Source organism: Oncorhynchus tshawytscha, linkage group LG05 (genome assembly GCF_018296145.1).
Source record: "Oncorhynchus tshawytscha isolate Ot180627B linkage group LG05, Otsh_v2.0, whole genome shotgun sequence".
Lineage (NCBI taxonomy): Eukaryota > Metazoa > Chordata > Actinopteri > Salmoniformes > Salmonidae > Oncorhynchus > Oncorhynchus tshawytscha.
The window spans coordinates 20,322,746-20,348,053 of record NC_056433.1 but is presented as its reverse complement, the minus strand read 5'-3'; the positions used below and the strand labels follow the sequence as shown (position 1 = coordinate 20,348,053).

The following is a 25,308-nucleotide window of genomic DNA, read 5'->3' as shown; positions in this document are numbered from 1 at the left end:
CTGTTAGTGCACAACAAAAAAATTCAAGACAACCCGAAGTCGGTAGTCTGTGGCCGAAGTGTACGCGCCTTTGCTGGTGATTGGTCAACAGAATGGATTCTTCAATTAAGTCTTTGTTGTCATTCAGCGAGAGATGAATCATTTTCATGCACAATTTTTTACTTGAGAAATACTGCAACAAACATCTTAATGTAAAATTGTGCGATTAAGAGCGACAAAACGTCAATTAATGAGATTTCTTGATTAATTATGACTATTTTCAGGAAGTATGCTGGCTATGGCGTGCCACATTTTGTTATTGTTTTTCAAGCTAAAGTTTTTTTAAAGGGAGTATGCGAGCACACTCGTTCGGTAGGCGCCAGCTGAACCCGAAGCATGCAGAAGGCTTTAGGCAGTCAGTCTAAAAGTATTACAGTGGTCAGTGGTCACCAACATGTAGTGTAACGCACAGATGCATGATTTTTGATCCCTTGAGTTTGAGATAAAAGCAACATCTCAAATCTGTGATTCAATTGCATTTAAAAGACTTGCCTCATATTGAACTCTACCTGTCCTCGTGTGTTTAGGTTTCTCCAGCAGAGCCTGAGGAACAAGTCCCTGGGGATGACGGATTATAAAAATCGCCTTGCTGTGTAATGCCTACTCCACTAACTCAGAGTGCTTCACTCTGCCCATGCTGGTGGAGACCATCTATGGCAACATGCACATAACCTTACCTGGCACCAACTGTACCGCATCAGGCTCCATCACACCACTACCCATGAATCCCCTGGACTCTCTCACTGTCCATACCAGGATGAGGTGAGCTATACTTACCATAGATAGATACCAAATATCTCTATTGTGTAACGGGATTCTTCCGTCAAAGGAGAGGAGGACCAAAACGCAGCGTGGTTATAATTTTTTTTTTTTTATAAGGAAAACTATACATGAATAAACTACAAAAACAAGAACCGTGAAAACCCGAAACAGTCCCATGTGGTACAAACACTGACACAGGAGACAACCACCCACAAAATCCCCAAAGAATATGGCTGCCTATATATGGTTCCCAATCAGAGACAACGATAAACACCTGCCTCTAATTGAGAACCACTCCAGGCAACCATAGACTTTCCTAGACAACTCTACTAAACACAACCCCATAAATCTAATAAACCCCTAGACAAGACAAGACACATAAATCACCCATGTCACACCCTGGCCTAACCAAAATAATAAAGAAAACACAGAATACTAAGGCCAGGGCGTGACATATTGTCCCTACAACCACTACTACTGTTCTGCTCACAGGATAATACAGCAACATAAACAGTAATGATTCATTTACACTGAAAAAATAAACGCAACATGTAAAATGTTGGTCCCATGTTTCATGAGCTGAAATAGAAGATCCCACAGATATTCCATATGCACAAAAAACATATTTCTCAAAAATGTTATGCACAAATTTGTTTACATCCTTGTTAGTGAGATTTTCTCCTTTGCCAAGATAACCCATCCACCTGACAGGTGTGGCATATCAAGAACCTGATTAAACAGCATGATCATTACATAGGTGCACCTTGTGCTGGGGACAATAAAAGGACACTAAAATGTGCAGTTTTGTCACACAACACAATGCCACAGATGTCTCAAGTTTTGAGGGAGTGTGCAATTGGCATGCTGACTGCAGGAATGTCCACTAGAGCTGTTTCCATAAGCCGCCTCCGACGTCGTTTTAGAGAATTTGACAGTAGGTTCAACTGCAGACCATGTGTAACCAGGCCAGTCCAGGTCCTCCACATCGGACTTCTTCACCTGCGGGATTGTCTGAGACCAGCCACCCGGACAGCTGAGTAAGCTGTGGGTTTGCACAACCAAAGAATTTCTGCATTAACGGTCAGAAACCGTCTCAGGGAAGCTCATCTGCGTGACCATTGTCCTCACCAGGGTATTGACCTGACTGCAGTTCGGCGTCGTAACATCTTACTTAATTTACAAAAAAATAAACGCAACATGTAAAGTGTTGATCCCATGTTTTTTGAGCTGAAATAAAATATCCCAGAAATGTTCCATACGAACAAAAAGCGTGTTCCTCTCAAATTTTGTGCACAAATTTGTTTACATCCCCGTTAGTGAGCATTTCTCCTTTTGAGATGAATATCTGTATTCCCAGTCATGTGAAATCCATAGATTAAGGCCTAATGAATTTATTTCAATTAACTGATTTCCTTACATGAACTGTAACTCAGTAAAGTTGTTGCATGTTGCGTTTATTTGTGGTCAGTGTAGTTAGAGCTCTTAATAGGGGTTATTGAAGTAAAAATGGAATATCCTCAGCCTACGAGAGGCTTACAGGAAGACTTGAGGAGGCGTCCTATGGTGTTTTAAATTAAGTAAAAAAATACCCTGCTTGAAATGCTGTGGTAAAAATAATCCCCTTAAAAATAGTCATTTGGATCCTTGTCGTGTTCTTTTTAATGGCATGCCATGTCAATTTATTCACATTAATACTGTCCTGTTTAAAATGGAATGAGGTTTAAATAATGAGTTTATATCCAAACATAACATGTAAACGTTGTCGTCATTTTTTTTTTTTTTTTTTTTTTTTTACCTTTATTTAACCAGGTAGGCAAGTTGAGAACAAGTTCTCATTTACAATTGCGACCTGGCCAAGATAAAGCAAAGCAGTTCGACAGATACAACGACACAGAGTTACACATGGAGTAAAACAAACATACAGTCAATAATACAGTATAAACAAGTCTATATACAATGTGAGCAAATGAGGTGAGAAGGGAGGTAAAGGCAAAAAAGGCCATGGTGGCAAAGTAAATACAATATAGCAAGTAAAACACTGGAATGGTAGTTTTGCAATGGAAGAATGTGCAAAGTAGAAATAAAAATAATGGGGTGCAAAGGAGCAAAATAAATAAATAAATAAAAATTAAATACAGTTGAGAAAGAGGTAGTTGTTTGGGCTAAATTATAGGTGGGCTATGTACAGGTGCAGTAATCTGTGAGCTGCTCTGACAGTTGGTGCTTAAAGCTAGTGAGGGAGATAAGTGTTTCCAGTTTCAGAGATTTTTGTAGTTCGTTCCAGTCATTGGCAGCAGAGAACTGGAAGGAGAGGCGGCCAAAGAAAGAATTGGTTTTGGGGGTGACTAGAGAGATATACCTGCTGGAGCGTGTGCTACAGGTGGGAGATGCTATGGTGACCAGTGATTTCACCTAAATCAGTTCAGTGTAGCCCAGTGTGTAAGAAATTACATTTCTCTGTGCCACATCACAAAAAACAGATGAGCATGTTGAAGCGTGACGTCTTCCTCCCTCTCTTGTTGATCACGGTTGTATTTTCCCTGCTGTTAGTTGCCATTTAGAACTGAGGAAAGAAGGTGGTGGTGGTGATGAGTTTAAACAACATATATCCATTTCAACCTAAAAGCTATTTTTACAGAGATGAGTGGGCTCTGGTGGCTTTGCAGAGGATTCAGAGCTTATTGATTTTACAATAAAAAGCCATCTGAAATTTCTAAGCCAATAATGCCTTGAACATTTAGCTGTTTTCTGCAAAAACCAACACTTGCATATGCAGTATTCTGCCAATTTAGTGATCAAAGCCTTTTAAAAAAAGGTAAGCAAATACTCAATCATTTAAAAAAAATCTGACTAAATGTCCTGTCTAATTTCACTCCAGCCTCATCAACAGCATCGCCACATGAGTGATCAGGTTTGCCCACACCAAGTCCAGCATTGCCCTGGCCCCAGTCCTGGTGGAGAACTACAGCCCTCTGCTGGTCTACATGGAGATAGAGTCCCTGGGCATCAAGGCATTCATCAGTAAGTCCTGGGCTGTGTTCAGGAGGGTAAAACGTTGTGGAACGTTCAAATAAAACATTATGTAGAACAAGTATGCCTTTCACTGTAGAAAAATAAGTCACGTCAGATCTAGCGCGGGTCTGCTATGTTTAGGCTTCATTTATACAGCACATTTCAGACATGGAATGCAATGCACTTTGCTTTACTAGAAAAAATAACAAAACAATGAAAATAAAAGCTGAAATATTTACCACACCACAAACCTAAGATACAAAACAAAAGAATGACAAACTGAATAACTAAAAACTATCCTAGGGAAAAGCAAAGCTAAAAATATGTTTTAAGATCTCTTTTAAATATGTCCACAGTCCAAAAGGTTAGACTTTTGACTCATCTGTCCATAGAGCATTCTTTGAAGAGTCTTCCAGGTGCTTTTTGGCAAACTTGCGTCAACTTTTTAGATGAGATTGGTCCCATTATGTCTGGCGAAAACCAAACACTGCATTCCACAGTAAGAACCTCATACCAATGGTCAAGCATGGTGGTGGTAATGTGATGGTTTGGGGACGCTTTGCTGCCTCGGGACCTGGAAGACTTGTCTTAATAGAAGGAACCATGAATTTTGCTCTGAATCAGAGAATTCTACAGGATAATGTCAGGCTATCCGTCTATGAGCTGAAGCTGAAGCACAGCTGGGTCATGCACCAAGACAATGATCCAAAACACACAATCAAATCTACATGAAAATGGTTAAAAAGCAACACATTTCAAGTTTTAGAATGGCCTAGTCAAAGTCCAGACCTAATCCCATTTGAGATGTTGTGGCAAGACTTGAAAGAGCAGTTCATGCTTGAAAACCCACAAATGTCACTGAGTTTAAGCAGTTCTGCATGCAAAGGTGGGCCAAAATTCCTCCACAGTGATGTGAGAGACTGATCAACAACTACAGGAAACATTTGGTTGCTGTCATTGCAGCTGAGTGTGGCACAACTAGTTATTGAGTGTAAGGGGGCAATTATTTTTTCACACAGGGGAATTGGGTGTTGCATAACTTTTATTTTATAATTAATTTAAGTCTACATTTATTTTGTTATTTGTTATCTCAGGTTCCCTTTATCTAATATTAGGTTTCGGTTTAAGATCTGATAACATAAAGAAAATCAGTAAGGGGGCAAATACTTTCTCACAGCACTGCATTTGGAAAGTATTCAGACCCCTTGACTTTTTCTACATTTTGTTATGTTACAGGCTTATTGTTTTTCCTCCTCAATCCACACACAATACCCATAATTACAAGCAAAAACAGGTTTAAAAAAACTGAAATCACATTTATATAAGTATTCAGACCCTTTACTCAGTACTTTATTGAAGCACCTTTGGCAGCGATTACAGCATCGAGTCTTCTTGGGTATGATGCTACAAGCTTGGCACACCTATATTTGGGGAGTTTCTCCCATTCTTCTCTACAGATCCTCTCAAGCTCTGTCAGGTTGGATAGGGAGCGTTGCTGCACAGCTATTTTCAGGTCTCTCCGGGGATGTTAGATAGGGTTCAAGTCCGGGCTCTGGCTGGGCCACTCAAGGACATTCAGAGACTTGCTCCGAAGACACGCAAGTGTTGTCTTGGCTGTGTGCTTAGGGTCATTGTCCTTTTGGAAGGTGAACCTTCGCCCAAGTCTGAGGTCCTGAGTACACTGGAGCAGGTTCATCAAAGATCTCTCTGTACTTTTCTACGTTCATCTTTGCCTCGATCCTGACTAGTTTCACAGTCCCTGCCTCTGAAAAACATCCCCACAGCACAGTGCTGCATGGTGGTGCTTCACCATAGGGATGGTGCCAGGATTCGAACAGACGTGACGCTTGGCATTCAGGCCAAAGAGTTCAATCTTGGTTTCATCAGACCAGAGAATCTTGCTTCTCATAGTCTGACAGTCCTTTAGGTGCGTATTGGCAAACTCCAAGCTGGCTGCCATGTGCCTTTACTGAGGAGTGGCTTCTGTCTGACCACTCTACCATAAAGGCCTGATTGGTGGAGTGCCGCAGAGATGGTTGTCCTTCTGGAAGGTTCTCCCATCTCTACTGAGGAACTCTACAGCTCTGTCAGAGTGACCATCGGGTTCTTGGTCACCTCCCTGACCAAGGCCCTTCTTCCTTGGTTGCTCAGTTTGGCCTGGGGGCCAGCTGTAGGAAGAGTCTTTGTGGTTCGAAACTTTTTCCATTTAAGAATGATGTAAGCCACTGTGTTCTTGGGGATTGTCAATGCTACAGAAAGTTTTTGCTACCCTTCCCCAAATCTGTGCCTCGACACAATCCTGTCTCAGAGCTCTACGGACAATTCCTTTGATCTCATGGCTTAGTTTTTGTTCTGACATGCACTGTCAACTGTGGGACCTTATATAGGCAGGTGTGTGCCTTTCCAAATCATGTTCAATCAATTGAATTAACCAAAGGTGGACTCCAATCAAATTGTAGAAACATCAAGGATGATCCATGGAAACAGGATGCACCTGAGTGCAATTTCGAGTCTCATAGTAAAGGATCTGAATACTTATCTAAAGAAGGTATCTGTATAGAAAAAGTATACATTTGCAAGAAATTTGAAAAACCTGTTTTCGCTTTGTAATTATGGGTTACTGTGTGTAGATTGAGGATTTGTTTAATATTTAATCAATTATAGAGTAAGGCTGTAACGTAACAAAATATGGAAAACGTTTCCGAAGACACTGTGTGTACAGTATACATACACACATCAAATAGGCTACATCAAATGTATAAGACCCATATTAAGGGTTACCTCAGTAGTTGGATGAGCGAAAATGTCCCTTCTGCTCCTTGACGGAATTCATTCTAAATGTATAGTCTGTTGTTGCTGTCCTTGTGAGGAAATCCAGGTGTGCATTGGTCAGTCTGTTTCTCTGTTTTTGTTTCACAATGTTCATTGTTGAGTCCCTTCTCCTTTCTTCACGTTTTTATTTTATTCATTTTAATTTCATCTTTATTTAACCAGGTAGGCTAGTTGAGAACAAGTTCTCATTTACAACTTCGACCTGGCCAAGATAAAGCGTAGCAATTCAACACATACAACAACACAGAGTTACACATGGAATAAACAAAACATAGTCAATAATACAGTAGAACAAAAGAAAACAAAAAGTCTATATACAGTGAGTGCAAATGAGGTAAGATAAGGGAGTTAAGGCAATAAATAGGCCATGGTGGCGAAGTAATTACAATATAGCAATTAAACACTGGAATGGTAGATGTGCAGAAGATGAATGTGCAAGTAGAGATACTGGGGTCGAAAGGAGCAAGATAAATAAATAAATACTGTATGGGGATGAGGTAGGTAGATAGATGGGCTATGTACAGGTGCAGTGATCTGTGAGCTGCTCTGACAGCTGGTGCTTAAAGCTAGTGAGGGATATGAGTCTCCAGCTTCAGAGATTTTTGCAGTTCGTTCCAGTCATTGGCAGCAGAGAACTGGAAGGAAAGACGACCAAAGGAGGAATTGGCTTTTTTGGGTGACCAGTGAGATATACCTGCTGGAGCGCGTGCTACGAGTGGGTGCTGCTATGGTGACCAGTGAGCTGAGATAAGGCAGGGCTTTACCTAGCAGAGACTTGTAGATAACCTATAGCCAGTGGGTTTGGCGACGCGTATGAAGCGAGGGCCAACCAACGAGAGCGTACAGGTCGCAATGGTGGGTAGTGTATGGGGCTTTGGTGACAAAACGAATGGCACTGTGAAAGACTGCATCAAGTTTGTTGAGTAGAGTGTTGGAGGCTATCTTATAGATGACATCACCGAAGTCGAAGATCGGTAGGATGGTCAGTTTTATGAGGGTATGTTTGGCAGCATGAGTGAAGGATGCAGGGTAGCCTAGTGGTTAGAACGTTGGACTAGTAACCAGAAGGTTACGAGTTCAAACCCCCGAGCTGAGAAGGTACAAATCTGTCGTTCTGCCCCTGAACAGGCAGTTAACCCACTGTTCCTAGGCAGTCATTGAAAATAAGAATGTGTTCTTGCCTGGTAAAATTAAAATTAAAAAATTTAAAATGTTTTGTTGCGATATAAGGAAGCCAATTCTAGATTTAATTTTGGATTGGAGATGCTTAATGTGAGTCTGGAAGGACAGTTTACAGTCTAACCAGACACCTAGGTATTTGTAGTTGTCCACGTATTCTAAGTCAGACCTGTCCAGAGTAGTGATGCTAGACAGGCGAGCAGGTGCGGGCAGTGATCGGTTGAATAGCATGCATTTAGTTTTCCCTGCGTTTAAGAGCAGTTGGAGGCCATGGAAGGAGAGTTAGTTGTATGGCATTGAAGCTCATCTGGAGGTTAGTTAACACAGTGTCCAAAGAGGGGCCAGAAGTATACAGAATGGTGTCGTCTGCGTAGAGGTGTACCAGAGAATCACCAGCAGCAAGAGCGACATCATTGATGTATACAGAGAAGAGAGTCGACCCGAGGATTGAACCCTGTGGCACCCCCATAGACTGCCAGAGGTCCGGACAACAGGCCCTCCGATTTGACACACTGAACTCTATCAGAGAAGTAGTTGGTAAACCAGGCGAGGCAATCATTTGAGAAGCCAAGGCTGTCGAGTCTGCCAATAAGAATGTGGTGATTGACAGAGTCGAAAGCCTAGGCCAGGTCGATGAATACGGCTGCACAGTAATGTCTCTTATCGATGGCGGTTAAGATATCGTTTAGGACCTTGAGCGTGGCTGAGGTGCACCCATGACCAGCTCTGAAACCAGATTGCATAACGGAGAAGATACGCTGGGATTCGAAATGGTCGGTAATCTGTTTGTTAACTTGGCATTCGAGGACCATAGAAAGACAGGTTAGGATAAATATAGGTCTGTAGCAGTTTGGGTCTAGAGTGTCACCCCCTTTGAAGAGGGGATGACCGCGGCAGCTTTCCAATCTTTGGGAATCTCAGACGATACGAAAAAGAGGTTGAACAGGCTAGTAATAGGAGTTGCAACAATTTCGGCAGATCATTTTAGAAATAGAGGGTCCAGATTGTCTAGCCCAGCTGATTTGTAGGGGTCCAGATTTTGCAGTTCTTTCAGAACATCGACTATCTGGATTTGGGTAAAGGAGAAATGGTGGGGGCTTTGGCGGGTTGCTGTGGAGGGTACAGGGCAGTTGACCGGGATAGGGGTAGCCAGGTGGAAAGCATGGCCAGCCGTAGAAAAATGCTTATTGCAATTCTCAATTATAGTGGATTTATCGGTGGTGACAGTGTTTCCTAGCCTCAGAGCAGTGGGCAGCTGGGAGGAGGTGCTCTTATTCTCCATGGACTTTACAGTGTCTCAGAACTTTTTTGAGTTAGTTCTACAGAATGCAAATTTCTGTTTGAAAAAGCTGGCCTTAGCTTTCCTAACTGACTGTGTATTTTTGTTCCTAACTTCCCTGAAAAGTTGCATATCACAGGGCTATTCAATGCTAATGCAGACGCCACAGGATGTTTTTGTGCTGGTCAAGGGCAGACAGGTCTGGAGTGAACCAAGGACTATATCTATTCCTAGTTCTACATTTTTTGAACGGGGCATGCTTATTTAAGATGGTGAGGAAGGCACTTTTAAAGAATAGCCAGGCATCATCTACTGACGAGATGAGGTCAATGTCATTCCAGGATACCCCGGCCAGGTCAATTAGAAAGGCCTGCTCGCAGAAGTGTTTTAAGGAGCGTTTGACAGTGGTGAGTGGAGGCCGTTTGACCGCTGACCCATTACGGATGCAGGCAATGAGGCAGTGATCGCTGAGATCTTGATTGAAAACAGCAGAGGTGTATTTGGAGGGTGAGTTAGTTAGGATGACATCTATGAGGGTACCCGTGTTTACGGATTTGGAGTTGTACTTGTTTGGGGCGCAGTCAGTGCACACAGATGCCACATTTGACCAGTCAATATTATTATCAGCAGAAAATGTAACAAAGGTTTTCAGAATATCCTCTCCTCGTGTTTGTCCCTGAAGGGGCAGTAAACATAAAAGTCCCTCTATGAACGACTCGTTTTGAGGAAAGCGGAACCAAACATAATTGGGCAATGTCACTTACATCAGTGCTTTCGTCAAGCGCAATACTAAAACATGGCGCCATGGATATGTAAGTAATCAGTTGCTTACCGATGTCCTCGCCGATGTCTTCTATGCATCTTGTTATGATCGTTGCAGTCCCTTAATTTGCTTCAAAATAGCTTTCTTGTTTGTGAAATCAGCATACAATATTTCGGCTGAGGCCAAAAAACATTATTTTACAATCTCCACGTCTGTGAAGGCCTTCTTGTTTCTCGCGAGTATCCAAGCAATCTCATATGTTGCCTCTTGTCGTTTTCTCTGCAACGGTGCAAGATCTGTCCATCATTTGTTGTTTTTTTGAGCTGTGCTATTTTGTTGTTTCTGAGATTGCTTCGTGGCAGATATGTTTTGTCAAAGTAGGCATGGTGTGGCTAGAAATGTTGCTCTAAATCTACTTGTTTAAAACAATTGACTGCTTTGTATAATAAGACAAAGTGAGCTAGTCCCATCATGCAGTACAACAAAAATACTTGTCTTTCCATTTCTCTTGGAACTTTGTGTTCTTCTTGAATCGACTGTATCCTTCTCTTAGCCACGTTAGCTAGCTGCATTTCCCTGCCTCCATCTTCCTGGTTATCTGGTGATTGTTCGTTCGTAGCTGTTACGTTGTTCTCCAGCTCTTCCCCCTCATTTTTATTGTCAATAGATTTACGTTTATTTTTTTACAATAAATCGATCCATGTCGACCAGACTGCAAAATGAGCTAGTAGCATATTGATATGTGTCGGTCGCTGTATGTGAGTGGTTGGGTTCTATTTCGGCAAACCTATTTCGGCCTTCCTATTCAACAGCTACGCTATACTGCCATCTATCTGCCGCCCAGGGAACAATTCAATGAAGTGATTCAGGCCTGTATTAAACACATTGAAATTAAATGGTATCATTTATTTATTTTTTAATTCTCCCCAATTTCGTAGTATCCAATTGGTAGTAGTTAGTCTTTTGTCTCATCGCTGCAACTCCTGTACGGACTCGGGAGAGGCAAAGGTTGAGAGCCATGCGTCCTCCGAAACACAACTCAACCAAGCCACACTGTTTCTTGACACAATGCCCATCCAACCCAGAAGCCAGCCGCACCAATGTGTCGGAGGAAACACAGTACACCTGGCTACTGTGTCAGCGTGCACTGCGCCCGGCCCGCCACAGGAGTCGCTAGTGCGCAATGAGACAAGGATATCCCTGCAGGCCAAACCCTCCCCTAACCCGGACGATGCTGGGCCAATTGTGCGCCACCCCATGGGCCACCCGGTCGCGGCCAGCTGCGACAGAGCCTGGACTCAAACCCAGAATCTCTAGTGGAACAGCTAGCACTGTGATGCAGTGCCTTAGACCACTGCACCACTCTGGAGGGAAATTGTATCATTGTTATGTATTATGAATGGAAAATAGGAAAATCATCATAAGCCGCAAAAGTAGGGCGGCCCAGAGGGCCGCGCAATAAGTACCCCTGCCATAACCCAAGACTAATTTTCCTTCTTCTGCTTTCCCTGTCCCAGATTTCTTCACAGGCTCTGACTCCATCCAGGGTACTGGTGTAAGGGCATCCTGCAGACCATTATGAACCACACTCTTCACAGCTGGGCCTCTCACACCCTCAGCTTCTTCCCTGCTCCTCTTCAGGTACAGAGAGTTAGTTCCTGACTGAGCTTAGGGTTTATGTCTACAGGGGCAGCCATAGAGAATTATTGACTCAGAGAATCAGATAGATATCTCTGTATCTATACTGAATAAAAATATGAACACAACATGTTAACTGTGGGTCCCATGTTTCATGAGCTGAAATAAGATCCCAAAAATGTTCCATATGCACAAAAAAAAGCTTATTGTTTCACATCCCTGTTAGGGAGCATTTATCCTTTACCAAGATAATCCATCCACCTGACAGGTGTGGCATATCAAGAAGCTGATTAAACAGCGTGTTCATTACACAGGTGCACCTTGTGCTGGGGGCCACCAGAGAATTGAATGTTAATGTATCTACCATAATCAATCAATCAAATGTATTTATAAAGCCCTTTTTACATCAGCCGATGTCACAAAGTGCTGTACAGAAACCCAGCCTTAAACAGCAAGCAATGCAGATGTAGAAGCCGCCTCCAAACTCATTTTAGAGAATTTGGCAGTACGCCCAACCGGCCTCACAACCGCAGACCATGTGTATGGCGTTGTGTGGGTGAGCGGTTTGCTGATAATGTTGTGAACAGTGTCCCATGGTGGCGGTGGGGTTATGGTATTGGCAGGCATAAGGTACAGACTATTAACACAATTGCATTTTATCAATGGCAATTTGAATGCACAGAGATACAGTGGAAATTAAATCCTGAGGCCCAACAGCGGCCATCACCTCATGTTTCAGCATGATAATACACAGCCCCATGTCGCAAGGATCTGTACACAATTCCTGGAATCTGAAAATGTCCCAGTTCTTCCATGGTCTGCATACTCACCAGACATGTCAGCCATTGCACATGTTTGGGATGATCTGGATCAACGTGTACGACAGCGTGTTCCAATTCTGCCAATATCCAGCAACTACGCACAGCCATTGAAGAGGAGTGGGACAACATTCCACAATCAACAGCCTGATCAACTCTATGGGAAGGAGAAGTGTCATGCTGCATGAGGCAAATGGTGGTCACACTGATTGGTTTTCTGACCCACGCCCCTACTTTTTTAAAAGGTATCTGTGACTAACAGATGCATATCTGTATTCCCAGTCATGTGAAATCCATAGATTAGGACCAAATGACTGTATTTCAATCTATATATATCATTAATAAATAATATGAGTTAACCTGGGAACATTGTAATAAAGTAACATGTTTTGATAAGATGATGAGGTGAGCTCTGGGAATGTTAAGTGAATGAGGAATAGAGGGCATGGTCTCCCTGTGGTGCAGCTGCTCCCTCACCAGACAAAGGACAGTGCCCTTTCAGTCTGTCACTCGGTATAACATACTATGAGGAGTCAACGACCAATCCTATTCACCCGAAGCAAACTGAAATGACGCCCAACTGAGCTCGCCCTCGGAAGCCCCACCTTCCTGGCTATAATACCGGGGCCTACATCCATTTCCTAAATTCTTTGCTCTTCAGCGAGCCTGAAGGAATAACGTGTCACGCAATTTACAAACTTTTCAAGCACTTGAAGGCTACGAGATTTGGCTCCAACTTAGGTGTCTGTTAGTGGTGAGAAATCAAATCAAATCAAATCAAATTTTATTTGTCACATACACATGGTTAGCAGATGTTAATGCGAGTGTAGCGAAATGCTTGTGCTTCTAGTTCCGACAATGCAGTAATAACCAACAAGTAATCTAACTAACAATTCCAAAACTACTGTCTTATACACAGTGTAAGGGGATAAAGAATATGTACATTATGATATATGAATGAGTGATGGTACAGAGCAGCATAGGCAAGATACAGTAGCTGATATCGAGTACAGTATATACATATGAGATGAGTATGTAAACAAAGTGGCATAGTTAAAGTGGCTAGTGATACATGTATTACATAAGGATGCAGTCGATGATATAGAGTACAGTATATACGTATGCATATGAGATGAATAATGTAGGGTATGTAAACATTATATAAGGTAGCATTGTTTAAAGTGGCTAGTGATATATTTATATCATTTCCCATCAATTCCCATTATTAAAGTGGCTGGAGTTGAGTCAGTGTCAGTGTCAGTGTGTTGGCAGCAGCCACTCAATGTTAGTGGTGGCTGTTTAACAGTCTGATGGCCTTGAGATAGAAGCTGTTTTTCAGTCTCTCGGTCCCAGCTTTGATGCACCTGTACTGACCTCGCCTTCTGGATGATAGCGGGGTGAACAGGCAGTGGCTCGGGTGGTTGATGTCCTTGATGATCTTTATGGCCTTCCTGTAACATCGGGTGGTGTAGGTGTCCTGGAGGGCAGGTAGTTTGCCCCCGGTGATGCGTTGTGCAGACCTCACTACCCTCTGGAGAGCCTTACGGTTGAGGGCGGAGCAGTTGCCGTACCAGGCGGTGATACAGCCCGCCAGGATGCTCTCGATTGTGCATCTGTAGAAGTTTGTGAGTGCTTTTGGTGACAAGCCGAATTTCTTCAGCCTCCTGAGGTTGAAGAGGCGCTTGTCCCCCTAGATGTTGCGAGTTTTGGGTCTTGGTATCGTTTTTTGTGTTTGCTAAAAGCGAACTACTTTTTGCTCTGCCTGTGCTGATGAAAATGGCGCCGGAAGAAATGGCAGCAGTTTTACGGGCGCCCAACCAATTGTGCTATTATGTGGGGTTTTTCGCGATATTTGTCAATTATTTTGTACATAATGTTTCTGCAACCGTATCTTACGGCAGGAAAGAGCTTCTGTACGGTTCTACAGCTGCAACATCGAGAGCATCCTGACCGGTTGCATCACAGCCTGGTACGGCAATTGCTTGGCCTCCGACCGCAAGGCACTTCAGAGGGTAGTGCAAAGCTGCCTACCATCCAGGACCTCTACACCAGGCGGTGTCAGAGGAAGGCCCTAAATATTGTCAAAGACCCCAGCCACCACAGTCATAGACTGTTCTCTCTACTACCAAATGGCAAGCGGTACCGGAGTGCCAAGTCTAGGACAAAAAGGCTTCTTAAGCCATAAGACTCCTGAACAGGTAACCAAATGGTTACCCGGACTATTTGCATTGTGTGCCCCCCACAAACCCTCTTTTACGCTGCTGCTACTCGCTGTTTATCTTATATGCATAGTCACTTTAACTATACATTCATGTACATACTACCTCAATTGGCCCTACCAACCAGTGCTCCCGCACATTGGCTAACCGTGCTATCTGCATTGTGTCCCACCACCCACCAACCCCTCTTTTACGCTACTGCTACTCTCTGTTCATCATATATGCATAGCCACTTTAACCATATCTAGATGTACATACTACCTCAATAAGCCTGACTAACCGGTGTCTGTATATAGCCTTGCTACTGTTATTTTCAAATGTCTTTTTACTGTTGTTTTATTTCTCTACCTACACACACACACACACACACACACACACACACACACACACACACACATACATACATACATACCTTTTTTCCGCACTATTGGTTAGAGCCTGTAAGTAAGCATTTCACTGTAAGGTCTACACCTGTTGTATTCGGCGCACGTGACAAATAAACTTTGAATTGATTAGATTTTGAAGCCAGTGCTCATTGTTTGAGTCAGATGGCCAGTGGTAAGAGTCAGTTCAAAAATACTAACCAGCCGAGTTAGGCTCATGCTGGTTTCGCTGGCAAAGATTATGCACTATTCCTGATATGCTCTGTAGGGTTTTCAAAGTGAGAATCTGTTAACATGAGTCATCTTTGGATTCAGCGGAGGAGAGTGAACAATTGGTGGTAAACGTGCCTTTGATGGCATTTTCTCTCCCAAAGCAGAGTTCCTCCAGGTTTGGATGAAGGTATTTATCTCCTGTCCCTGCAGCTGTGAAGTGTCACTTACCCCTGCTTAAAGTTTTTGCAGATGAGTGGCGAGTTTCTTCACTCCAGAGACTAATAACGGATAATCCTAGCACAGTGCTTCCAAATAAACATGTCGGTTAATCTGGATTCCTGAGAGGGACAGGCGGATGTATTTGTATGAGCCTTTTTCGTTAAAAAGGTTGTTTGGCTCGGGGCCCTTCTCCCCAAGCATTTGCTGTGGCAACAGTACCCCCAAGTGGTTTGATCAATGGGGGCAACCAGGGATCTGGTTGCCGAGGGCCCTGAAACCGGTCTGGGCCAGGTATCAGAACGCACAATTATTTCTGCATGTTCAGAAACACAGTTGTCAAGAGTGATGGATATGAATAACATAAAATGACGGGAATTGACAATTCAGATATGGTCCTGTGTATGACCGGTAGGGCAATGCAGTTCAATCCACATGATCCTGGCTGGCTACCTACCTTACTGCTGTCCCCCACCCACTGGGCAACGATAGTATTAATAGTGTTTTAGGTTCTCTGTTGTGTGCCTCTCCTTGTTCTCAGTGGTTAGTACATGGAACTTCATGTCCCACTTCTCATTAATGTGATGGCTCGTTGCAGTGATATATGACAGCGTGTTCATAGATGTCCAACAATCTGTTGTTAACTCCACATATGGCATTTGAGACATTGCGCTTTGTACTTGCAGAACATTCATTGTAAAATTGATCCATCGGAACTGTCACGACATCCTCTACCATTGACAATGGCTGCATATCAACTGCAGTCATTTCTGTAATCAGCAATGGGATTTTCTCACTCTGTCTTTTGTCATTTGTCAAATTTATTTGTCACATACACATGGTTAGCAGATGTTAATGCGAGTGTAGCGAAATGCTTGTGCTTCTAGTTCCGACAATGCAGTAATAACGAGCAAGTAATCTAACTAACAATTCCAAAAAAAACTACTGTCATACACAGTGTAAGGGGATAAAGAATATGTACATAAGGATATATGAATGAGTGATGGTACAGAGCAGCATAGGCAAGATACAGTAGATGATATCGAGTACAGTATATACATATGAGATAAGTATGTAAACCAGGTGGCATAGTTAAAGTGGCTAGTGATACATGTATTACATAAGGATGCAGACGATGATATAGAGTACAGTATCAACGTATGCATATGAGATGAACAATGTAGGGTAAGTAACATTATATAAGGTAGCATTGTTTAAAGTGGCTAGTGATATATTTACATCATTTCCCATCAATTCCCATGATTAAAGTGGCTGGAGTAGAGTCAGTGTCATTGACAGTGTGTTGGCAGTAGCCACTCAATGTTAGTGGTGGCTGTTTAACAGTCTGATGGCCTTGAGATAGAAGCTGTTTTTCAGTCTCTCGGTCCCAGCTTTGATGCACCTGTACTGACCTCGCCTTCTGGATGGCAGCGGGGTGAACAGGCAGTGGCTCGGGTGGTTGATGTCCTTGATGATCTTTATGGCCTTCCTGTAGCATCGGGTGGTGTAGGTGTCCTGGAGGGCAGGTAGTTTGCCCCCGGTGATGCGTTGTGCAGACCTCACTACCCTCTGGAGAGCCTTACGGTTGAGGGCGGTGCAGTTGCCATACCAGGCGGTGATACAGCCCGCCAGGATGCTCTCGATTGTGCATCTGTAGAAGTTTGTGAGTGCTTTTGGTGACAAGCCGAATTTCTTCAGCCTCCTGAGGTTGAAGAGGCGCTGCTGCGCCTTCCTCACGATGCTGTCTGTGTGAGTGGACCAATTCAGTTTGTCTGTGATGTGTATGCCGAGGAACTTAAAACTTGCTACCCTCTCCACTACTGTTCCATCGATGTGGATGGGGGTGTTCCCTCTGCTGTTTCCTGAAGTCCACAATCATCTCCTTAGTTTTGTTGACGTTGAGTGTGAGGTTATTTTCCTGACACCACACTCCGAGGGCCCTCACCTCCTCCCTGTAGGCCGTCTCGTCGTTGTTGGTGATCAAGCCTACCACTGTTGTGTCGTCCGCAAACTTGATGATTGAGTTGGAGGCGTGCATGGCCACGCAGTCGTGGGTGAACAGGGAGTACAGGAGAGGGCTCAGAACGCACCCTTGTGGGGCCCCAGTGTTGAGGATCAGCGGGGAGGAGATGTTGTTGCCTACCCTCACCACCTGGGGGCGGCCCGTCAGGAAGTCCAGTACCCAGTTGCACAGGGCGGGGTCGAGACCCAGGGTCTCGAGCTTGATGACGAGCTTGGAGGGTACTATGGTGTTGAATGCCGAGCTGTAGTCGATGAACAGCATTCTCACATAGGTATTCCTCTTGTCCAGATGGGTTAGGGCAGTGTGCAGTGTGGTTGAGATTGCATCGTCTGTGGACCTATTTGGGCGGTAAGCAAATTGGAGTGGGTCAAGGGTGTCAGGTAGGGTGGAGGTGATATGGTCCTTGACTAGTCTCTCAAAGCACTTCATGATGACGGATGTGAGTGCTACGGGGCGGTAGTCGTTTAGCTCAGTTACCTTAGCTTTCTTGGGAACAGGAACAATGGTGGCCCTCTTGAAGCATGTGGGAACAGCAGACTGGTATAGGGATTGATTGAATATGTCCGTAAACACACCGGCCAGCTGGTCTGCGCATGCTCTGAGGGCGCGGCTGGGGATGCCGTCTGGGCCTGCAGCCTTGCGAGGGTTAACACGTTTAAATGTCTTACTCACTTCGGCTGCAGTGAAGGAGAGACCGCATGTTTCCGTTGCAGGCCGTGTCAGTGGCACTGTATTGTCCTCAAAGCGGGCAAAAAGTTATTTAGTCTGCCTGGGAGCAAGACATCCTGGTCCGTGACTGGGCTGGGTTTCTTCCTGTAGTCCGTGATTGACTGTAGACCCTGCCACATACCTCTTGTGTCTGAGCCGTTGAATTGAGATTCTACTTTGTCTCTGTACTGGCGCTTAGCTTGTTTGATAGCCTTGCGGAGGAATAGCTGCACTGTTTGTATTCAGTCATGTTACCAGACACCTTGCCCTGATTAAAAGCAGTGGTTCGTGCCTTCAGTTTCACACGAATGCTGCCATCAATCCACGGTTTCTGGTTAGGGAATGTTTTAATCGTTGCTATGGGAACGACATCTTCAACGCACGTTCTAATGAACTCGCACACCGTATCAGCGTATTCGTCAATGTTGTTGTCTGACGCAATACGAAACATCTCCCAGTCCACGTGATGGAAGCAGTCTTGGAGTGTGGAGTCAGCTTGGTCGGACCAGCGTTGGACAGACCTCAGCGTGGGAGCTTCTTGTTTTAGTTTCTGTCTGTAGGCAGGGATCAACAAAATGGAGTCGTGGTCAGCTTTTCCGAAAGGGGGCGGGGCAGGGCCTTATATGCGTCGCGGAAGTTAGAGTAACAATGATCCAGGGTCTTTCCACCCCTGGTTGCGCAATCGATATGCTGATAAAATTTAGGGAGTCTTGTTTTCAGATTAGCCTTGTTAAAATCCCCAGCTACAATGAATGCAGCCTCCGGATAAATCGTTTCCAGTTTGCAGAGAGTTAAATAAAGTTCGTTCAGAGCCATCGATGTGTCTGCTTGGGGGGGGATATATACGGCTGTGATTATAATCGAAGAGAATTCTCTTGGTAGATAATGCGGTCTACATTTGATTGTGAGGAATTCTAAATCAGGTGAACAGAAGGATTTGAGTTCCTGTATGTTTCTTTCATCACACCATGTCACGTTGGCCATAAGACATACGCCCCCGCCCGTCTTCTTACCAGAAAGATGTTTGTTTCTGTCGGCGCGATGCGTGGAGAAACCCGCTGGCTGCACCGCTTCGGATTGCGTCTCTCCAGTGAGCCATGTTTCCGTGAAGCAAAGAACGTTACAGTCTCTGATGTCCCTCTGGAATGCTACCCTTGCTCGGATTTCATCAACCTTGTTGTCAAGAGACTGGACATTGGCAAGAAGAATGCTAGGGAGTGGTGCACGATGTGCCCGTCTCCGGAGTCTGACCAGAAGACCGCTTCGTTTCCCTCTTTTTCTGAGTCGTTTTTTTTTTTTTTGGTCGCTGCATGTAATCCACTCGGTTACACTGGTTGTAAGGCAGAACACAGGATCCGCGTCGCGAAAAACATATTCTTGGTCGTACTGATGGTGAGTTGACGCTGATCTTATATTCAGTAGTTCTTCTCGGCTGTATGTAAAGAAACCTAAGATGACCTGGGGTACTAGTGTAAGAAATAACACGTAAAAACAAAAAACTGCATAGTTTCCTAGGAACGCGAAGCGAGGCGGCCATCTCTGTCGGCGCCGGAAGTTCATGAAGTTCATGTCCCTTATCACACTGCTGCCAGCAATGGGTTGGGTCTCAGGGTGCGTCCCTTTCAGCATTACATCTGTACTGCCACTGTAGCCCAATTCCACCTCGCAAAGTTTGAATTTCATCACCTTCTCATTTAACTTCTCGAAGTATTGCCATACAAGACTTCACTGCTTTCGCTTCCTTGTCTCATTCTTTGCCATTTTTCCAACTATGGCAGCCGATGACGGCGTGCGGTGCACTTTATATCCTTGACAAATAATTTGAAAGATGCATATCTCCTCCTAGTTACAGCATTATTGCATTAGGTATTTGTTTAATTTAAATGTTTGCCTTTATGATTATTATGATCTGGACCTGTTAGTGGTAGTTTTGTGATAACTGCATTGTGGTTAGGAACGTTCACAATATCAAATTGGTTTAAATGTCACACCTCTAGTGTCCAGTGCGCGCTTTAAGCACGTACAGTGCATTCGGAAAGTATTCAGACCCCTTCACGGTTTCCACATTTTGATACATTACAGCCTTATTCTAAAATGGATTAAAAAATATATATAATAATAATAATAAAGGAATTGCAGCAATCTGCACACAGTACTCCATAATATCAAAGCAAAAACAGGTTTTTGGAAATTTTTACAAAGAAAAAAAGGGAAAAAAGCTCCGAGACAGTATTGTGTCAGCGCACAGATATGGGGAAGTGTACCAAAACATTTCTGCAGTATTAAAGGTTGAGCTCTCCGCCTGGGCAAACTGAGCAATCGGGGGAGAAGGGCCTTGATCAGGGAGGTGACCAAGATCCCGATGGCCACTCTGACAGCACTCCAGAGTTCCTCTGTGGAGATGAGAGAACCTTCCAGAAGGACAACCATCTCTGCAGCACTCCACCAATCAGGTATTTATGGTAGAGTGGCCAGATGGAAGCCACTCCTCAGTAAAAGGCACATGACAGCCCACTTGGAGTTTGCCAAAAGGCACCTAAAGGACTCAGACCATGAGAAACAAGATTCTCTGGTCTGATGAGACCAAGATTGAACTCTTTGGCCTGAATGCCAAGCATCACGTCTGAAGGAAACCTGGTACCATCCCTACGGTGAATCATGGTGGTGGCAGCTTCATGCTGCGGGGATGTTTTTCAGCTGCAGGGACTGTGAGACTAGTCAGGATCGAGGGAAAGATGAATGGAGCAAAGTACAGAGAGATCTTTGATGAAAACCTGCTCCAGGGAACTCAGGACCTCAGACTGGGGCGAAGGTTCACCTTCCAACAAGACAATGAACCTAATCACACAGCCAAGACAACACAGGAGACACTCCCCATTCAACCTGACATAGCTTGAAAGGATCTGCAGAGAAGAATGGGAGAAACTCCCCATATACAGGTGTGCCTGTCACACCCTGATCTGTTTCACCTGTCCTTATGATTGTCTCCACCCCCTCCAGGTGTCGCTTATTTTCCCTGGTGTGTTTATCCCTGTGTTTCCTGTCTCTCTGTGTCAGTTCGTCTTGTATGTCTTTCAAGTCAACCAGTGTTTTCCCCCGTACTCCTGATTCTATTCCCTTTTACTAGTCCTCCCGGTTTTGACCCTTGCCTGTTTTCTGGACTCAGTACCTGCCTGCCTGGCCATTCTGCCTGCCCTGACCTCGAGCCTGCCTGCCCCTCTGTACCTCCTGGACTCTGAACTGGTTTTGACATTTTGTCTGTCCACGACCATTCTCTTGCCTACCCCTTTTGGATTGAATAATACATATCAAAGACTCAAACAATCGGCCTCCTGTGTCTGCATCTGGGTCTCGCTTTGTGTCCTTATAGTGCCAAGCTTGTAGTGTCATATGCAAGAAGACTCAAGGTTGTAATCGCTGCCAAAGGTGCTTTAACAAAATACTGAGTAAAGGGTCTGAATAGTACTTATTTTTAATAAATATGCAAAAATATCTTAAAAAGCTGTTTTTGCTTTGTCATTATGGGGTAGTGTTTGTAGATTGATGAGGGGGACTTTAAAAAAAATCAATTTTAGAATAAGGCTGTAATGTAATTTTGGGGGGGAAAAGTCAGATAGTTTATTTTGATTGTACAAATTCTATGGCATAGGCTAAATCTGTGTCTAGAATAAATGCAGGCAGCAATAGCCAGACATGCATTAGGGTATTTATTAGCCTATTTCATTGGTAATTGAATAGAACTAAGTGAATCATGCGCATTTTCATATGTCGTTCTTGTTCTTTGTACTCTGAGATGGTCATCACTATTTACCACAGCCACAAAGTCATAAACCCTGCATATTTCTACAATTTATCTTCTTAAAATCAGATTTTAAACCTAACCCTAAACTTAACCACACTGTTAACCTTATGCTTAACCCTAGCCTAAAATTAATTTTAAAAAATCATACATTTCAATAGAGCACGTTTGTACTCTGTGGCTGTGGTAAATAGTGGAAACCCTCTGAGATGCGCTCTGAGTGATAGTGCAGTAATGTGAACTTGAGATATATGCTTTACAGGCATTTAAAGCATACGTCTGGGTTTTCCGATCACGAGTGAATCCTATTATGAGTATCAAGTGTGACGGAGACAAATAGTAGTTTGATGAGGTTGGCACACCCCTGTTTATAACTGTACGTTGTGTGGATGGAAACAGCCTGACCATATATACACACACACACACACACTCCTCAACTGCCCACTTGTCATTCTAATCACAAGCTCTGAATGAGAATTACACCTGACTAAATGTGAATCTCTACTCTCCACTATTTCTGATAGCACCGATACAGCTTTCCTGCCGCTACCATCTTTAAAAAAAAATCACAGGCCCAGTCTATACTAGCAAGGCATTTTTAAAGTGCTTTCTGAAGCAGAAGTTGTGGAGTCTGACTGACAACCTGTAGCCAGCGCCGTGCTGCTAAAGTGCTGTTGTGGATTCCCTCTCAAAGTGTAAAAATCAGCACAGCCTCACACCCAATCCCTGGAGCCACTTGGCAAGCCATGTGCTGAGAACTACTGTTCAACAGAGGCTATGTTCTATCTGATGTCTGCTCTCTCTGCAGGCCAGGGGTTTGGAGAGCAGAGCCTTTCTGCTTATCACCAGGCAGGAGGAGTGATAATGGGTCTGTAAAGGGCTGTTGTTTGCATAACCCTCCGGGGAGAGTTTCTGAATTTGTTATTAAACGCTTCAACTCCCTCTCTTTTTATATATACCTCTCCCTCTCTCTCCCTCCCTTTTCTTTCTCTCTCCCTCCCTGGCACTTTTATCCCCCTCTCTATCCCTCCCTCCCTTTTCTTTCTCTCTCCCTCCCTGGCACTTTCTCTCCAATTCTCCCTCCATCTCTCATCTGTAGGAAAGAACCTGCACCCTCTTTCCCCCACAGAGTTTGAGTGTCAGGAATGAATAAAGCCTTTTCTATTGTAAACCTGCGCTCTTTACGTCACTAACCAGCAGAGAGTGATGGCTTTCCTCGAGAAGGCAGTCATGGGGGGAGTTTTGGAGCATTGTGTCAAGTGCTGCACACCGCCATTTGTAATATGATTTACCGCCAGTGAAAGCCTCAGGTATTTTCCAAAGGGGATTTTAATTAAGAAGTGGCTAAAGGCTTTGGAGGTGGAAAGTGTGCTCACTTTTCCAGTGACTGGAAGTCTGGTAATGACTGTCTTGTAATGCAGCTGAGCTGCTACAGTAAAACTGTTCTCCTGTTCTCTAAATAGGGCCGGTCTACCAGGAAGCTGGAGCCTGGGGGATTGGGAGATGCCAGTGGTGGTGGTTGTGGTGTGGCCAGGAATGGTGGTAGGAAAGGGTATGCAGGGGGAACTACCACTGGGAAGAGGAAGGGGCTGCTGTGGGCCCCAGGCGCTCTCTCTGGATGCTGTTGAGGAACACACACACACGCACACACACACACACACTAGAGGCAGATGGTGTCAGAAAGCTGTTTGGTGGTTGTTTGTGTTGATGATTGTTTTAAGGGTGCTGATAGTGTTTGAGATAACAGCTTTGCGTTGAATCATGAAATAATCTTGTTATTGACAGATGGCCTTTTGAATTCAGAGGAAGACTCATGGTAAACAATGAGCCATGTTACAGTACATTATGCCAATTTGACATGTCTGTGCGTTCGTTGTGAGGTGAGGCCATCATCCTGACCAGGCAGTGTGTCCTGTCTTGCCCCAGCGTTCTGGAGAGGATAGGAGTGCGGGCTCTGGTGGCTCATGTCAGGACGTTTGCAGAATTTCTGGTTGACGAGTTCTCCACGTTGGCCAGCAGCTCAACAAGTGTATCGAGATCCTCAACAACATGGTGTGGAAGTACAACATTGTCACGCTGGACAGACTCATCCTGTGCCTGGTAAGGGCGTGAACATTATTTATAATAAGGGTTAAATGGAGAAAATCGGACCTCTCTGAAATGAAAATGGATGGCCCTCCTTTTAGCTAAATATATTTGAACTAAACCCAGTCTTAACGCTTGGAAACGTGACCCTCCTCTATACCCAAAATAATGCATTTAAACAAAGTGGATAGCAGAGAACATGTCTACTGTTAACCCTCACGTCTTGGACAGACCAGAGCCTTAGATATGCCATTTTATAAACTGTTCTTCGTCCTGTGAGTATTACATGGTAACGCAGTAGTTTTCATAGCGTACCGTGATGGAAATATCTCCTTTATAGTAAAAGCCTCGCATGAATCTATCATCGTATTTGCTGAGAAAAATTGCATTTTATAAACATTTCATGCAATTCTACATCATTTTACATATTTGCAGAATCTTTTTTAATGCCACAGAGCAGCCTGGTGACCTAAAGGCCGGAGAGGGAGCACTCGTGACAGTATTTTACAGCATGTTTGCACTGTTATAGATCACTTTATATAATCGGATTTGTATTACTTTCTTAAACGTCTTATAAGTGCTAGGCCTGTCCTTTTTAACATTTTCTGTAAGAAGAGGTAGGCCTATGGCATACCCTCTGAAACACCCTCAATTCGAGTCCTGGTTTTAACTTCACAGCTTCTCACTGACTCGGAGGTAGGCTCTTTAAAGAGTGCATGGTGGGTGGACGAATTGACCGATAAATCTATGGATATAGCAGCCTATAGCCTAATTCCGTCTATCAAACAGGTAGGCCTACCTGTTATTTATTAAATAGGAAGAAAGGCTACAATACAAATCCCTCTTTGTTGTTAAAGTCTAATTAAAATGAACTGTTTAAATGAATTATGACTACTCGAATTTACCTACTTAGAGCACCATGAGCTGTCCATTTCTGATTTATTTTTTTATTTAATCTTTGTTTAACTAGGCAAGTCAGTTAAGAACAAATTCTTATTTACAATGACGCCTAAGAACAGACAGAGATACACTGACCTGACAGAGACAGGTTAACTGCCTTGTTCAGGGGCAGAACGACAGATGTTTACCTTGTCAGCTCTGGGATTCGATCTGGAAACCTTTCGGTTACTGTCCCAACACTAGGCTACCTGTCGCTCCTACTATGCCACGGCTGCTGTTTCAAGTTTCAGCACCACAGTGTAAGTTACTCAAATTTGAATTATTGTGAAGTCAATAACTCTGATAAATACATCATGGGCAAGAAACATATTGTTAGTTTTATCAAATCAATTCTAGTAGTAGCAAGCTATCAAAATTGACCTCCGGTCCTCCTTCTCATC

At 43.8% G+C, this 25,308-nt stretch overlaps 1 pseudogene; it reads left to right on the top strand.

Moving 5' to 3' along the window:
* The first annotated feature begins 332 nt into the window (after nucleotides 1–332).
* The window catches only part of LOC112249857, a 35,921-nt pseudogene continuing 10,945 nt past the window's right edge, over nucleotides 333–25,308 (top strand).